This window comes from Mauremys mutica, chromosome 2 (genome assembly GCF_020497125.1).
Source record: "Mauremys mutica isolate MM-2020 ecotype Southern chromosome 2, ASM2049712v1, whole genome shotgun sequence".
In the NCBI taxonomy this organism is placed as follows: Eukaryota; Metazoa; Chordata; order Testudines; family Geoemydidae; genus Mauremys; species Mauremys mutica.
Genome location: NC_059073.1, coordinates 104,394,375 through 104,412,212, shown reverse-complemented (window position 1 = coordinate 104,412,212; position 17,838 = coordinate 104,394,375). Strand labels below are relative to the sequence as shown.

Below are 17,838 nucleotides of genomic sequence, written 5' to 3'. Positions count from 1 at the left end.
ATCTGCGGCAAAAAACAGTACTTGGGCCTGCTAGTGAAGGCAGGGGGCTGGACTTGATGACCTTTCAGGGTCCCTTCTGGTTCTATGAGATAGATATATCTCCATATATTTGAAGACATATCAAAAGATATCTTGCCTGATACTAACTACAAAGAAGCCCAGTCCCCGGGACCTGAGCTAGTTCAGGTTGACCTTCTATACCAAAAGTCCTTTCTTTATCTGCTGGACCTCTTAAACCTGGTCTGAACCAAAATATGCAATTTCCCCCAAGAGGTGGTATTTTTCTGGAGTTATCTGTCCTGGATTTTGCAGTAAGTCCCTCTCTCCCTTGATTTTTAGTTCCTAGAGCAAGCTTGGTAATCCTCCCCTACCAAGGTACAACAGAATACCTAGCTCACAAATATACTATTTATAGATACAGAAGCTTGAATATTCCTGGGCCTGCAGCATCTAGCACACTTCAATATAAGTCTTTCTGTACTTCTATAAGAAGTTTGTGCTTCCAAGGAGTGTCATCTGTCCCAATTTTAAAGTTACTGAACTTTAATTATAAAAACGGTGACAGTTTGTATGTTCAACGGTAAACACGCAAGTCTTTGCAAGATGGTAGTCAAACTTTCCTCATAAATATGCTCCTAATTACGAGATTTAAATTGGGGGAGTATTCATTTTTGGGAGATTTTTATAAGGTGTTTTAAGTCAAAGTAGTATTCAGTGTTTCCTAAATATAAAATGAACAGAACTTTTGCATGGGCTAATGTTTGAGATACTTCTACTTCCTGTTCTTCCTTCCCCAGTTTTACGATCTAGGACTCCTCCCCCTCCCCCCAACCCACCTTCATTTCATGGTGGTGGTGTAGTATTTTGTATTGCTGGCTTAATTTTTAGCATGCTATAGTGCTGCAATTTTGATATTAAAGGGCTGCATTATGAACCCATTACTCCCAATAGAAAAATGTCGTCACACTGGCTTCAGTGGGACTAATTGTGCAAATAACTGCTCATCAATGAGAGTGATGGCTTCACAAACTGATCCCAAATCTTCAAAGGCTTCCTTATCTTAACCCTGTCTAAACTGCTTCTGCTTGCTTTTATTTATCACAAATGTTTAGGTAACATCTCTATTTTCTGTTGTAAACAAAGTAGGTAATGATCAGTACCACTAAAAATTATAGAATTAGGAGGGCTGCGTACCCTAACTCTTCACCTGTTACGGCCTAAACATGGAACGTAAGGTAGGACAAAGACCCAGCTAGATGGACTGCAGAAAAATAATAGCCTAAAGGAGCTCAGATGTTAGTGTGTGACTGTGACTTCCTGATTTTGCAATTCTGAGTAAATTTGCAAAAATAAAATTGCTTGACTACACTTTGGTTACTTGATCTCTTGAATATATTTCATAACAAACCAATTTTAGTCATGTTTATTAAGATGGTACAGGAAAAAGCTTCTATATATAATACCAGTCTCCAAAGAGCAGTCCTATGCAACATTCATCTTATGCAGAAGGTATGCTACCCAACTTACATATTTCAGCTGATATTATTTATATGATTTTGTAAGTTAGACATTTCTTTACATGTTACTATACTCCAAGCCCTCAGTTTGTTCCACTTCCCTAACTTGTTTTGTTCCTTCCTTATCTTTGTTTTGGATACTAGCATTCCAGGTACTGACTCATGAAGCTACTTCCCTAGCTTGTACTAAGATATAGATTGGTTCTGTCTTAATTTTTGACAAGTTTCCTATCTGCTTATGCCAAATGCTTGCTTCAGCAAAGGCAAGGTACTATGGGATACATAGCATAAATGAACAAGATCATGGAATAGGCCAGTCAAGGTTACATCACTGTTGTATACGCACATGGAATATGCATTAAGCACAAATATTGTATTATGTATATATGTTGTGCAGATAATACAAATTCATTATATATATTTATTTGCCAGCAGCATATTAGTCAACTGGCCCCCAACTCAGGCTTGGCTTAAAACTTTTTTTTTTAATACACTTTGGGTTTTGATTTGCTTTCTAGTTTTTTGAACCTTTAGTGTCAGTGTTTTTAAACTCTTCTCTACACATGCAAGGGCTAGAAATTTGCTGAGCCTCTCATATAACAACAGGATGCTTAGTTCTGGAGCTTTAAGAAACACCCTATGAGCAGGGGCGGCTCTAGCAATTTCGCCGCCCCAAGCACGGCGGCACGCCGCGGGGGGCGCTCTGGCGGTTGCCGGTCCCGCGGCTCCGGTGGACCTCCTGCAGACATGCCTGCGGGAGGTCCACCGGAGCCGCCTGCCGCCCTCCTGGCGACCGGCGGAGCGCCCCCCAGCATGCCGCCCCAAGCACGCGCTTGGCGTGCTGGGGCCTGAAGCCGGCCCTGCCTATGAGGCTAGCAATAGAACTACGACTTATCAACACTGGATCCTGAAAGCAGTAGTTCCATTACACTCAATCTGATTACAGGTGGTGTAGTGAGTGGGATACATGTCTGCTAGTGCTGCAGGGCCTTGATCCTAATATGAAAGATCCCCAGTGTCAGGACAGTAAATGCATTCAGTGTGTCCCTTAAAGATTTGCACAGAGCACTATGCAGTATGTGTGCTTTATTTACTACAGAGCTGAGATCTATTCCAATCCTAGCCTTTTTGCAAACCTGTGTGTGTTTCCTTTAAATGTGAAGTATATCATTTCCCCTCCCCACCCCTTTCCGCTTCCTTACACACTGCACTACCTCTGACAGGTATCAGAGGTTTCTTCTGCCTCGCTTGCCCAGCCCCAGAAGGGCTTATCCCACTGCATGGGCCATTGCTTTCATTTCCCATAATGCTCTTTGATGCTCAACTACACTATACTCGAAACGCTGAGCAGCGAGCCAGGAGCTTCATCTTGTCTGTGTCTTTCTAGTTCTTCTTCCTGGTTTGGAGCGGCGCGGCAGCCCCGCCCAGCCCTGACAGGACACCCGCGCGGCCCGCCTGAGCCCAGGTGCAGCACTTTACCCCGGCTGGAGCGAGCCGGCGGCGGCGGGTGACTTTACCTTGCAGCAGGGGGAGCTGCCTGGGGGTGGCGGCGGCGGCTGGCTGTGGCAGGCAGGCGCCTGGGCTCGCTACCACCTTGGGAAGAACCTGGGCGACAGCAGCAACGCCGGCAATTGTATCTCAAACCCGCAAAGCCGCAGCTCCTGGCTGAGCGACGGAAGCGCCCAGGCTTGGCTGGGGGGAGTGAGGCGCTTCGCCCCGCCCCTCTGTGGCGGCAGGTGCAGCCTGTACCCCCCGCCTGGGTGGGTTGCTGCGGGGGGGGTGTCTCCCCCCCCCCCGGTGTCGCTCTCCACGTCGCCTCTCCGCTGGTGGATGCCGCAGACCCCGCCGGAGCCCGAGAGGACGCGCTGGGTGCGTTGTTACTGTGTTTCATGGCTTTGGCTCCGCTCAGCCCCGCGGGGGGTGGTGGGGTGCGGGGCTGGGGGGGGGATGCCCCTGCCCGCCGGCGGCCGCACACGTGTCTGTTGTCCGCCGCGCTGGGCTCTTCAGTAGCAGCGGGCGCGGGGAGAACGTGGTGGGTCTGTCGGGGCGGACGGGGGTGGTATTTGTCTCGCTGCCCGCCCCCGTGCAGAGACCTCCGCCGGGGGGAGGGCGGCAGGGAGAGAGGCCGGCCCCTGGGATGCCTGCGCGCTGGCACAGGTGTCCCCAGCACCGGGCCGGGCAGGTGCAGGTGCCCGGCTTCACTTCCCTGCTCGGCGGCTGCCAAGGGGCAAAGCACCGGGCTGGTGTTCCCGGGCGTCTGGCCCGCTCCTGCGCTGGCAGCAAAGGTGTTTCCGGGGGGGGAGAGGCCGCCAGCCTGGCTGCGGTCCCGGGGTGGAGGTGCCCCCGGGGGGCCGGGCCGGGCCGGAGAAGGGGTCCGCGCAGAGGGGACGGGAGGGCAGGTCCTGGCCCGCTGCTCGGCCCGGCGTTACGCGGGTGTGTGTGTGTGTTAGGAGCGGGTAGCGGCCCCCAGACGTGGCTCAGGCTGAACTCGTGCTACGCTGCCCGCCCCACCAGCATTTTCGGGTTTGCTGTCAAACCGACTATCCGGCCCCTGCACCACCTCGGGGCGGGCCCGGCCATACGAGCCCGAGAGGCAGAGGGATCACGCCCGTGGATTTCCGGTTTCAGCTCAGGGCTGTGTCCGGACGGAGTAAAAACGAAACAAAACAAACCCCTCGCCTAGTGCAACCAGCTGCAGCCCAGCCGCAAGCGCCAGCTAATGAGGGGGCGGGGCCTTCTGTCTGCCACCGCTGCCCAGCTCACCTGGCCGCCTCCGGCCACCCGGAGCCTCGCCATGCGCTTGAACTTTACTTGATACTTTACTTACAAAGCTACTGGGCTCCGTAGCAGGAACGTGCTTGTCCCGCCCTCGCTGCTAGCTGCCGAAGGGTGGTGTATCGCCCAGTGTAAGTGCATTTGTGGTTCCTTCTGTCAACACTCGCAGGAAACGCACTCCCTTTTGGGGTCTTTGAATGCTTACATGGTGGCCTTTGCTCTCTCTCTTGCTGTCATCAGTGTTTTCCGTTTGTGTGTTGCACTGGGATCTCTGGTAGGGTGAGCCTCTATAGCAACTCTAGTTTATTGCATTGCTGTCAAAGCTCTCACTCGAGGATTTATTTGATTTTTGTAAGTGGCTTATGCATTTGTAGCTGTGGACTTGGCAATTTTAAAGTATTTTTGTGTTAACCTGTTCGTTCTGTAGCAACAGTAGGTGTGTTGATCTTACACTTACAAATAAGTAGCACACATATGCAAGAAGTCAATGTGTGATTTTTCTTTTATCCTTAGAGAGGAAATGATAAATGTGTATACTGTTATTTTAAATCAATGCAGAGGGGAGTGGATAGTGCATTGGGAGCATCCAATCCAGTCTTTCAGCTGATCAGATATTACATTTGAGGGTTTGGTCCCGTCTCCCCCCCCCCCTGTATATGGAGAAAGTTACCAAAAGAAAGTGCATAATAAAATCACCAAAATCAGAAACACCAAAGATATGATCCTGCATCAGTGGAGGTTTCCCTCTCAGTTTAATGGGAGCAGGATTGATCCTCAGGTGAAAAGAATATATTAAAATGTATTCATTTTATATGGATTTTTACAATATTAGTTTAACATTTGGATACTGCTGAGATTAATAAGATGCGTGGAACACTGCTAGGTCACTGTGGTACATAAAGTGGTGTAGCTGTTGGACAGCCCAGCACAAGGACTTGAAATTCATGAGTGGGAGGAAGAGGTTGAAGTGCTCAAAGTCATACAAGATGTATAATAATGGACCAGTAAAACACATCTCTCTTACCCTAGTACAGTATTGATTTGTGTTGGCAGATGAGCTGAAAATAAAAACTCCAAAGAAGACATAAAAATATCTCCAAAGTAGTTAATTGGCAAGGAAAATGTTGGCCACAGCTGTCAGGAGTGTGGATTATATATTTTTCATATTTTAAACTAATGAGCATTGAGAAAGTAGATGGGTAACTGGGTAGGTGGATCTATGGGTTGTACAGATTTTACTGAGAGCCAAGAGAATATAGTATAATACTGCACATGTGACAATTAGAGGATCAAAAATGGATAAAGAACCATTTAAATTAGTGCCTTAAGTGGACTTACATTAAGCTTTGATTGTATTAGACCAGGGGTCGGCAACCTTTCAGAAGTGGTGTGCCGAGTCTTCATTTATTTACTCTAGTTTAAGGTTTCGCATGCCAGTAATACATTTTAACGTTTTTAGGTCTCTTTCTATAAGTCTATAATCTATAGCTAAACTATTGTTGTATGTAAAGTAAATAAGGTTTTTAATATGTTTAAGAAGCTTCATTTAAAATTAAATTAAAATGCAGAGCCCCCCGGACTGGTGGTCAGGACCCGGGCAGTGTGAGTGCCACTGAAAATCAGCTCACTTGCCGCCTTCGGCACATGTGCCATAAATTGCCTACTCCTGTATTAGACCATAGATCAAGCAGTTAAAGGAAGCTGATATGTCATGAGAAAAAGACAAAGAATAGCTGTTTGTTGTTTTGTCATGACAAACAACTCTGCAAAGGTGGGAGAAACTCCGTAAATAAAATGTTATTTTATAGGCCAAGTGAGGCTAATAACAAGTACAACGCAAAGGACAAAAGGGGAAATACTTAAGTTCATCATTCGCCCTGAAAACCAAAAAATAATTGAGGCCTAGTTTTGCAAAAATAGTTGAATTACTACAGATTATAACAGTAACTAGTCACAGTTTGACTTGGCATTGTTGTCTTGGCTCTTTCCCAAAATCTACCATGTTATGCTTAATGACTAGACGTTCCAATATGTTCTTGTTTAAATCACTAATATGCAAACTGAGCTGTTTAGTCTTGGATGCCAATGAGAATTCTCAGAACAAATTTGTTCTCTCTTTGGACTTTCATTCCTAAATGGTGACTCCTAAACCCAGCTCCATGTGCCTATTGAATGAGATGCAATGCTTTGGTTCACAGTCACCTAATCGCTTATATCCTCTTCAAAAAAACACAGGTACCGTAATTACAATAAGTATCCGTCACCACTCCCTCCATATATAATACTTTTCATCCATAGGTTTTTAAAGTGCTTTACAAACATGGGCAAGTAATATTTCTGTTTTTACTTATGGGGTAACAGATCTTAAATGATTTGTCCAAGGTTCCACAATTACTGAGTGGCAGAGTTAGGACTAAATTTCAGATCTCCTGACTCTAAACTCTATGATCCGTGCAGTAGGCCTCAACTACAGCTGTCACCAAAATATAGATATGAATAAACTACAAATGCACACAATCACAGTGCTGCATATATTAAAAATTTTGCCAAATACTTTAGACTTGCAAATTTAGTGACACTGGTACTGATTAGATTAAATTTAAAAAAAAATCGTCTGAAAAAGAGAGAGAGAGGAGAGAGATTTCCTTGAAAGATATTAGTGTTGCAGATAACCGAAACCTAGATAGCTTAGGATAGGGTTGTCTGAGATCTCTGCAGATTGGATCTGCACTGTGATCTGGCTCGCTTTTCAGTTACAGCTTACTGATTGTTTTTCTTAATACTATCGTGTATTGTCACTGGTGGAAAGATTGATTGGCATTGTGATTTGTATTTCCTTTTGCTAGTTATGAATGTGGTTGAGTAACTTTTTAAGTTTCATGTCTAGTTCAGTGTGTACATGTAATGGCTTTTATTTAGAGATGGGATGGATATATTGTTCTTACTCACTTTGTACACAAATTCCAAGTGAATCCTAAAACTAGTGAATTGTCAGACTAAATGATTATAGTAACATCTGCATGCAGCATGGACCATTGGCATGCTGTGTATTTTTGAAATATTGGTTTGTCTGGTTTCTTAATGCAGTGGAATACTGTGTTTTAGGGCTTGAAGGAGCCATATCAGGAAAGAAAGCAGAAGTGGGGTCATCATTGAAAAACTAAACAAAGAAGTGAGTGTTGAGAGTTTGTTAAAGGATTAGAAACTGATTGCATTATGCACAGGATCCGAGAGGGCATTATTTATTTATTTTATTTTTTTAGCCCAAAACGGTGCTAGACGGTACACAGTACAGGTGAAATAACAAAGTCCCTGCCCTGAAGAGTTTACGATATAAGGCTATGTCTACACTACACACCTTTTAGCGACACAGCTGTCAAGAAGTTTTGAGTAACAGTAGGGGGAAATTAGTATTGGGGGAAAATAGATGATGGTATCTATCACATTGGTAGTTCATGTGCCAGCAATGCCCCTCTGCCATGTACATTGGCCAAATCGGACAGTCTCTACGCAAAAGAATAAATGGACGCATCTGACATCAGGAATCCTAACATTAAAAAACCACTAGGAGAAAACTTCAGTCTCTCGGGTCACTCAATAACAGACCTAAAAGTGGCAATTCTTCAACCAAAAAAACCCTTCAAAAACAGACTCCAGTGTGAAACTGCAGAACTGGAATTAATTTGCAAACTGGACACTATCCTTTCATGTATTTATACCTGCTCCTGTATTTTCCACTTCATGCATCTGATGAAGTGGGTTCTAGCACACGAACACTTATGCCCAAATAAATTTGTTAGTCTCTAAGGTGCCACAAGGACTCCTCGTTGTTTTTGCTGATACAGATGAACACAGCTACCACTCTGAAATTAGGCTAGAGGTAAGCATATATTTAAATGCTTTGTTGATTTGAGGCCTCAGATACTGGAATGATGGGCTTGGTAGAAAAGCCTAGGTAGATTATATTAAACCCTCAGTGATTATATTTGCAATAATTTGTTGTATTAATGCTCATCCTGTGGGGCATGCTAGCTGCTGCAAACAGTTTAAAATGCAAGACAATTCAGTGGTCAATATAAAAAGCCAAGCAGGTTTTTTTGAGACCCTGATCAAATTCCTACTGAAGTCAGTGGTACTCTTTCCATAGACTTCAATGGGAATTGGATTGTTGTTGTTCGTATTACGGGAACACCTAGGGCCCCCAGTCATGGAGCAGGGCCCCATTGTGCTAAACAAAGACTGTCCTTGACCCGAGGCGCTTGCAATCTAAGGGCTTGGCTACACTTACAAATTTGCAGCGCTGCAGCAGGGTGTGAAAACACACCCTCTGCAGCGCTGCAAATTGCGGCGCTACAAAGCGCCAGTGTAGTCAGAGCCCCAGCGCTGGGAGCCGCGCTCCCAGCGCTGTCCGTTATTCCCCACAGGGATGTGGAGTACGGACAGCGCTGGGAGAGTTTTCTCCCAGCGCTGGTGCTTTGACTACACTTAGCGCTTCAAAGCGCTGCCGCGGCAGCGCTTTGAAGTGTAAGTGTAGCCAAAGCCTAAGTGTAAGGTGGATGCAACAAACAGATTGGGGAAGCACAAGAAAACAGTGAGACAAAACTGATCCACATGATGAGCACACCAGCTGCTAAACCATTGTCAAGTTGTTTTGTAGGCATCATAGTAGATGGGAGTTTTTAAGGAAGGATTTGAACAAGGAAAATGAGGTGGCTTTGCAGATGGTTACAGAGAGCAACTTGCATGCATGGGGGGCAGCATCAGAGCAAGAGCAAAGGTGCTTGTTTGGAAATTAACAGATGGGTGGTGAAGGCCAGCATCATAGGCAGAGCAGAGTTGTGAGTAGACATCTTGATAGTGTACAAAAGATGGTAGGTGGAGCAGAGAGAGGTTGTAAAGAGCTTTATAAATTTAGGGTACGGCTACACTTGAGAGTTGCAGCGCTGGGAGTTACAGCGCTGGTCGTACAACTGTGTAGGGAAAGCGCTGGTGTGTGGCCACACTCACAGCTACCAGTGCTGCAGTGTGGCCGCATTTGCAGCATTTGCAGCGCTGTTGGGAGTGATGCATTATGGGCAGCTATCCCAGCGTTCAAGTGGTAGCAACGTGCTTTTCAAAAGAGGGGGGTGGGGTGCAGTGTGACAGGGACCGGGGGAGAGAGAGAGAGAGAGAGTGGATTTTTGGAGCCGACACTGTGTATCAGCTCCCTGCCTTGCAAAATCAGAAAATTTTCCCGACCCCTTACTCTTAATTGCAAACAGCCTGCAGACCAGATAAGCAGCTGCTCCAACGGACTCCCTTTCTCTCCCTCCCCCTGCTGTTTCTCTCGTCAAGCAAACACTCTTCCTCGTGCCTGCCTCATTCACAACAAGGTAGTGGGTTTATCTCATTTGATTGTTCAGTCAGTTACAGATTGATCACGGCAAACAGGAGCTGTGTTTGTTTTTTAGATAAGCAGCTCCCGGAGCCCTGAGTTCACAACAAAACAAAGAGAGGCAGCATAACAAAACAAAGGGAGTAATTTAGTTAAAAGCATTCTGGGATATATCCTTATACCCTGGAGGCCAATAACAGCGCTGGTGTGTGGCCACACTTTACGACCAGTGCTGCAGCACCAGCGCTGCAATGCTTATACCCCAAGCAGACCCAGGTGTACAGCCAGCGCTGCAGCCAGGGAGTTGCAGCGCTGGATGTGCCCTGCAGGTGTGGACAGTTACTAAGTTGCAGCGCTGGAAAGCCTCCACCAGCGCTGCAAATCTCAAGTGTAGCCATACCCTAAGACATAGTTTGTCTGATGTAATAGAGAAGAGTGAGTTAAAAAGAGAAGTGACGTGATTGAAGCAACAAATCTGAACAATGACACATGCAGCAATGTTTTGAAAAGATAGAGGTGGCATAATATGAGATTGTCAAAACTAGAGAAAAGGAAGTTGCAACAGTAGACACACAAGATGATGATGAACTTGGATGAGAGTTTTAGTTTTGTGGACACAGAGGAAAGGCCATAATCTTAGAGGAGTTATTTAGGAAAATGCAGCAAGATTAACACACAACCTGAATGTGAGGATTGAGTTGACAATGACACCCTGATTGACAGGGAGGATAGTGGGCATTTTTTTAATGAGTGTCATAAGCATGAAAGCAGCAAAGAATCCTGTGGCACCTTATAGACTAACAGACGTTTTGCAGCATGAGCTCTCGTGGGTGAATACCCACTACTTCTTCTTTCATATTCACCCACGAAAGCTCATGCTGCAAAACGTCTGTTAGTCTATAAGGTGCCACAGGATTCTTTGCTGCTTTTACAGGTCCAGACTAACACGGCTACCCCTCTGATACTTGATAAGCATGAAAGTATGTCTTCTGGAATGGTGGCTGAAGCATGAAGGGACATAAGCATGTTTAGTATATCTGGCACGTAAATACTTTGCAATGCCGGCTACACAATTCCCATGCAGATGCCTGTTCTCTCTTTCTGGTGATGTAAATAAGAAGTGGGCAGCATTATCTCCCATAAATGTAAACAAAGTTGTTTGTCTTAGCAATTGGCTGAACGAGAAGTAGGACTGAGTGGACTTGTAGGCTCTAAAGCTTTGAATTGTTTTGTTTTTGAGTGCAGTTATGTAACAAAATCTACATTTGTAAATTGCACTTTCACGATAGAAGGTTGCACTACAGTACTTGTATGAGGTGGACTGAAAAATAGTTTCTTTTGTTTATCATTTTACAGTGAAAATATTTGTAATAAAAATAATATAGTGAGTAGTGTACACTTTGTATTCTATGTTGTAATTGAAATCAATATATTTGAAAATGTAGAAGAACATCCAAAAATATTTAATAAATTTCAATTGGTATTCTGTTGTTTAACAAGGTGATTAAAACTGATGATTTTTTTAATTGTAATTAATTTTTTAGTTGTGTGAGTTAACTGTGATCTACAGTCCTAGTGTGTGTATATATTTAACCATTTATGAACATTTGTTTGATATATATATTTTTTAAACATTTCTCTCACCTTAGAGAGTTGCTATTTTGTGTATAGGCTATTTCTAGTCACTACTGCAAGATTTTTCACAAAACTGCACAGTCATGTTTAAACATTTTAAACATCTAGGAGTTCTCATGGCTTTACAGATAAACATTTTAATGGATGTTGATACAATGTAATTTAACTATGATCCACCAAGGTAAAAATGCTGTGAAAGAAAAGTATCAGCTTGCATGTTTTTTGTTTTTGTTTTCCTAATTAAATATTAATTTTATTGATCATATTATGTTGTAGACATTTTTATAAAGTCAAAACTGAAATCTTGGGCCTAAACCAAGGTGACTATTTTTACCAATAAAGACTGGATAATACTATATCTGAATGATGTATCTTTTGGTCAGTGAAAAATTTATATCCAAGTGTCATTTAATATTACAGGCCACACCTGGGTGGCATAGTGGCTAAATGTTTAATCTCTGTAGACATGGGTTTTGAAAGTTGCTTAGGTCACAAATATTGTACAAATTAAACCTAGTGTCTAATGGGTTTTTGCCCATATCATAAATAAGGATGTAAATAGCATTTTTAAACATTTAACTGATACAATTTTAATAATTTAAACAGTTTCTTTTTAAACATGGAGTTCACAACATAGGTATAGGAACTAGGGTTGTGGGTGGGGGTGCTAAAGCCCCCCCCCCGCACCCGTAGTTCCTGTGCCTACGACGTCAGTTCCATAGTAATGGTCCCGACTCCTAACGGTGCGAAACCTAGTTCCAGATATGCTATGAAATGGTATTGCTGTGGCATTTTTAATGTGCACATTAGGCATTTAAACATTAACTGAATACGTTACTGGTAACCCTGATGTTTATCGGTTAACCAGTTAACATTTTACTTCCCTAATCACAAAGCCACCTGAGAATTTGGCGTGATATGAATTTTCTGCTCAAAACAGTTTAGAGTTCTACAGGAACATTGTAGATCAGGATTCGAATGGATTAGCAACACACTATGAAAAAACTTCTCAGCAAGGTCCTTCATGTTTTTAGTGCTAGGCAATATTAGTGTATGGCTTCCATTTTCATGAGCACTAAATTAAGGATGTGGTAAATCCACTTTAAAAAAAAAAAAAAAAAAGCTTTGTTGAATGCAAACTATCAGATGTTGTGATAAGACATCACCTAAGACATTGTGCATTTTCTTTGCCTCTGGAGAATCTGTTTTGCTGTATTAGTGTTGCATACAGAAGTTCCTCTGATCTTACCTTCTGATAGGGAGAGCAATGATCTCAAACAAAACCATAATGGAAGCCCTTGTGTCCATAGGTGGTGAGTTATGAGCGTGTGGTGCTCTACCAATATTTAGGAACATGGGCCCGGCTACACCAATTTTTGGGCTTACCATGCTTCGGGAGATGCTGGATGTAGGGTGGCCTGGGAGGGTTGCAGGGGACCTGGTGCTGGCACCAGCAAGCAACCCGGCCCCAGCCTGCCCCGCTCTGCTTCTTCCCGCCCCGCCAGCTCCCAGCATCGCTCGGGGGAGGGGGCAGAAGCTGGAAAGAAGTGAGGCGGTGGAATGGGGGTGGGGAGGGGCCGGAGCAAGGGTGACTGTGGCTGGGTCTCTCGTTGCTGCTGGCACCAGGCCCCCCACTAACTCCCCAGGTCACCCTGGACCCTGCATCCCCCTGAAGCACGGGGCCCCCCAAAGCACAGGGCGGGGTGGTTGCCCCGGTCTGTCCTATGGATGGGACAGCTCTGCTTGGATCCGTTCTGGGCACCGCCAAAAATTATACAAATGTAGCACCCATACTTGTGTCAAACCTCTGCCTGATTGATTGGTTTTGAATGCTATGTTCAGCTGGACTGAGGCTGAATATATAGCAATATCAGGTTCTCATCTGACTTTACCCTCGTTGTTTTTTGTTTTTAGTTTTGTTTTTAAGAATGCCTGAACAATTCCAAATAACTTTACTATTAGTAGATTTGTGTTCATAACAAATACAAATTGGGGATTCATCCATATGCTTTTAGAATAAGACTGTGAAAGCTAATTGGGTAGATGGAAATGTGGCAGTTCTGTTGGCTCTGTTGAACAAGGAATTACACTCTTGGCAAGAAAAAAATATTTTCAAACCTCTCCTAACTATGGTAAGAGCTGATCTTATTAATTGCTCAGTGCACCCTGTTAGCACGCTCAACAGGTATCAGTCAGCCTCGTGTCTGTTTGCTATGCAGCATACTTCCAGTTGTGAGATCCTCACTGACTGAGGCATGTGACAGGTAGATCATAAATGCTTTAACCTTCACCTGATAGGCCAGAATGCAGTGTTGTACTCATTTGTATTAAAAGACTCAGGTACTGTACAGGTACAAAGGAAAACATTCTTGGCCATGAGGAAATTACAAAATAGAATTATTAAGCCAAAAGTTGTTGTATTCTACTTAGTTTTGGTATAAATTGCTGAACACCAGAATGTTTTAATTTTTTTTTTTTAATGATTGGTTTAAAAATCTTGGGCCAGATTTTCAGTTGTTATCAACTGGTGTAGCTCCATCTGTAGTCTCATGTTAGTGGCAGTAATCATGAAATCCCAGCTCTGCCATTTGGTATAGTTGTACATCTTGGACACAGCCCAACAGAGCAACTTTTCAAATGAAGTTGAAATAATTCTATTGATGAAGTTTGAAGGTTATATGGAAAACTGTACTTCGCCATTGATTACTCTGTCTTTAGAAATAATGTTAAGGCAGTAGAAGGGGAGAAAACGAGAGATGGTAAGTCTGAAAAGGTAAATCAAATCAGGGTTTTTCTCTCTATCACTCACACAGAGAGAAATACACAATATGGAGCCTTTTTTTCTAATTTACTAACCCATAATACTCAGTTCTATTTCCTTGTTTTATACCTTTGAGAAAGTAGGATTTTCTTTAAAACCGCTTGAATTGTATGTTTGTTTTTTGTTTTTCTTTTAAATTTTTGAAAGTGTTAGTGTTTTTCAGTCTTTGGAGTCCAAAATCAGTGTTTGATATCCTGCCCTTGCAGACAGGTGGAGTTAAGGATGTAAGCAGGTTTTTTTTGTCTCTAACTATTATGATCCTAAAATGGGAGAGGGAGGACAAAATAAAATTGCAGTGAACACTTTAAAGAATAAAGTAATAAGTTGTTGGTGTATATATTAAAGGGCTCAGCATATTATGTATTTGTTAGTACATTTGCTAAATTGAGTTCAAAATTTTGGATCACAAGTGAACATGAATTTGGACTTGGTCTAATCCCTATTTAAAATGTATCACAAGTTGGCACAGTCACACAGTTTGGTATGGCTAGCAGTATTTGATTTGTAACGCGCGGGAGAGGGAGCAGGAGCAGGGCTGGTAGAAGAGGGTGTATTATAGGTCAGCATTAAGATGCAATTGTAGAGCTGTTTTTGAAGCCTGGTCTACACTAGGCGTTTAAACCGGTTTTAGGAGCGTAAAACCGATTTAATGCCACACCCGTCCACACTGAGAGGCCCTTTATATCGATATAAAGGGCTCTTTAAACCAGTTTCTGTACTCCTCCCTAATGAGAGGAGTAGCGCTAGTATCAGTATTACCATATCGGATTAGGTTTAGTGTGGCCGCAAATCGACAGTATTGGCCTCCGGGCGGTATCCCACAGTGCACCACTGTGACCGCTCTGGACTGCAATCTGAACTCGGATGCAGTGGCCAGGTAGACAGGAAAAGCCCCGCGAACTTTTGAATATTTCCTGTTTGCCCAGCGTGGAGCTCCGATCAGCACGGGTGGCGATGCAGTCCCAGATCAAAATAAAAAAAGAGCTCCAGCATGGACCATACGGATGTGATCGCAGTAAGGGCAGGCAAATCTGTTCTATCAGCACTCCGTTACAGAAGACGAAATTCAAAATCATTTTAAAAAAATCTCCAGACAAACGCCATAGCAGGGACTCAGCGCACTGCTGCGTGACAAGCGTAACGGAAAGCCAAAGAATCAAATGGACGCTCATGGACTGGAGGACTCAAGCTATCCCACAGTTCCTGCAGTATCCGAAAAGCATTTGCATTCTTGGCTGAGCTCCAAATGCTTCTAGGGTCAAAAACAGCGTCCGCGGTGGGTCAGGGCATAGCTCGGCAATTTACGCACCCCCCCACCCACCCCCAGAAGTGAAAGGGAAAACAATCCTCTCTTGACTCTTTTACATGTCACCCTATCTTTACTGAATGCTGCAGATAGACGCGATGCTGCAGCACTCAACACCAACATCCATGCTCCCCCCCCCGCCATGGGTGGCTGATGGTGCAGAAAGACTGATATCCATCGTCATCATCAGCCTATTGGCACATGGGGCAGTGCAAAAGGACTGGTAACCATGCCGACTAGCATCCGTTAGGTCTATCAAGGGCGCCTGGCCCTAATTTTTCCTGGTAGATGGTGCAGTATGGCTGGTAACCATCCTCATCATAGCAACAGGGGGCTGAGCTCCATCAGCCCCCATCCTTCATGTGTAAAGAAAAGATTCAATTGCCCCTGGACTAGCAGCGCGATGCTGGGCTCCTCTCCTCCACACTTCTTAATGTCCTGTCTGGACTATCATAGCAGCTGGAGGCTGCCTTCCACTCATTTCTCACTAACAAGTCACTGTGTCTTATTCCTGCATTCTTTATTACTTCATCACACAAGTGGGGCGACAATGCTACGGTAGCCCAGGAAGGCTGGGGGAAGAATGGAATCAACAGGTGGGGTTGTTGCAGGAGCACCCCCTGTGAATAGCGTACAGCTCATAATTTTTGCTGGATCTGACACAGAGCAGCTGTGGTCTCTGGTTCTATGATACAGTGGTTCTCTAGTACACTTGCCCATATTCTAGACAGGACTGATTCTATTTTTAGATACCAAAAAGGAGGGATTGACTCAGGGAGTCATTCCCAATTTTGGCTTTTGCGCCCCTGGCTAAGAGCAGCCAGGGGCACTTATGACAGCAACAGATGGTGCAGTGCAAAAGGACTGGTAACCATGATCATCTTTTTACCAATTTATGGATTGGTAGATGGTACAGTATGGCTGGTAACCATCTCTGCTGTCATGCAAAAGCATGCTGCTGTGTAGCGCTGCTGAATCGCCTCTGTCAGCGGCATCTAGTACATATACGGTGACGGTCACAAAAGGCAAAACAGGCTCCATGATTGCCATGCGATGGCATCTGCCAGGGCACTCCAGGGAAAAAAGCCGCGAAATGCTTGTCTGCCGTTGCTTTCCCAGAGGAAGGAGTGACTGACGACATTTACCCAGAACCACCCGCGACAATGATTTTTGCCCCATCAGGCACTGGGATCTCAACCCGGAAATTCCAAGGGGCGGGGGAGGCTGCGGGAACTATGGGATAGCTACGGAATAGCTACCCACAGTGTAACGCTCCAGAAGTCGATGCTAGCCTCGGACCGTGGATGCACACCACCGATTTAATGTGTTTAGTGTGGCCGCGCGCACTCGATTTTATACAATCTGTTTTACAAAACCGGTTTATGCAAATTCGGAATAGTCCCGTAGTGTAGACGTGCCAAGCTTCTGCATCACGTATGAGCACTGTATCTGGTCTTAACCTGTGCTCTTGATCCTTCATTTTCATGGAAAAGAGGCTGTTCGGTAGAAAAAAGAAAACATGAATTAACAACAACCAAAGATTCTTACAAGTTCCCCATGATTGGTGATGCATTTTTTCACTTGTTTCATTCTGATCTTTCTTGTGAGTACATGCAGGAGAGCATGAAAAGTTAACAAACTAATTAGAATAATTTTGTTCTGACTTCAGATTTTTTCTTTAGATTTAGGATTTGTAAAGTGCAAACACAAAGTATAATTGTTTCCAAGAAAATATATATATTTCCTTGATATGTAGAAGGAATGAAACAAAGCCTATACACAGGCTCAGAGCACCCTGCCAGTTGTTTAAAATTACAAAACCAAACACAGTCAAACTCGCCTCTTCTACTAAGCAGCAGCATATAAATACTAACACCCCATTCACCACCCCCTACCTCTTTTTCAAAAGCCAAGTGAAACAAATGGGATCTGTAGCATGTCCTGAAAGTCAGCAAATCAGGCTATTTCGGATCAGGGGTGGGGAGGGCATTTCAGAGCCCTAAGATCCTTACAGAGAACACCATGCCAGCTGCTGCTCCTCTGTAATATCAAAGCGATTCTAACATGAGTGCAACCACCTGTGGCAGTGTATCATGGTGTCAGAGGCCATCTCTCAGGTAGGCTGGTCCAAGGCCATTTAGTGCTTCACTGGTCAAAACAAACACCATTTAAAAAAAAAATCTATCTAGAAGTTCACAGTTAACCAGTGCAAAACTCTGAGGACAGGTGTCAGGTGCTTTCTGTGGAATGCCCTGCAAATCAAGTGGGCAGCTGCCTCCTGTACCAGTTCTGGCTTCTCATTTGATTTAAGATGGAGTCCCATGTAGACCACATTGCAGTAATCTAATGTGACAAAGGCACAGGTGATAGTAGCAAGATCCTCATCCAAAACAAAAGGCTGGCCCCGCCT

General features: G+C 44.2%; 1 protein-coding gene across 5 annotated transcripts in view; it reads left to right on the top strand.

Annotated features, from left to right (window-relative positions):
• Positions 1 to 2,776: 2,776 nt before the first annotated feature.
• LOC123363390 (myelin basic protein) overlaps positions 2,777 to 17,838 on the top strand; it is a 170,907-nt gene continuing 155,845 nt past the window's right edge. Inside the window, exon 1 of one of the 5 annotated variants that reach the window (XM_045004314.1) lies at positions 2,777 to 3,386. The gene's annotated coding sequence lies outside the window, so the exon portion shown is untranslated. Of the gene's footprint in view, positions 3,387 to 4,290; positions 4,424 to 17,838 lie in introns of those variants that run through there. The other 4 variants (XM_045004315.1, XM_045004311.1, XM_045004313.1 and 1 more) reach the window with 4 other exon arrangements.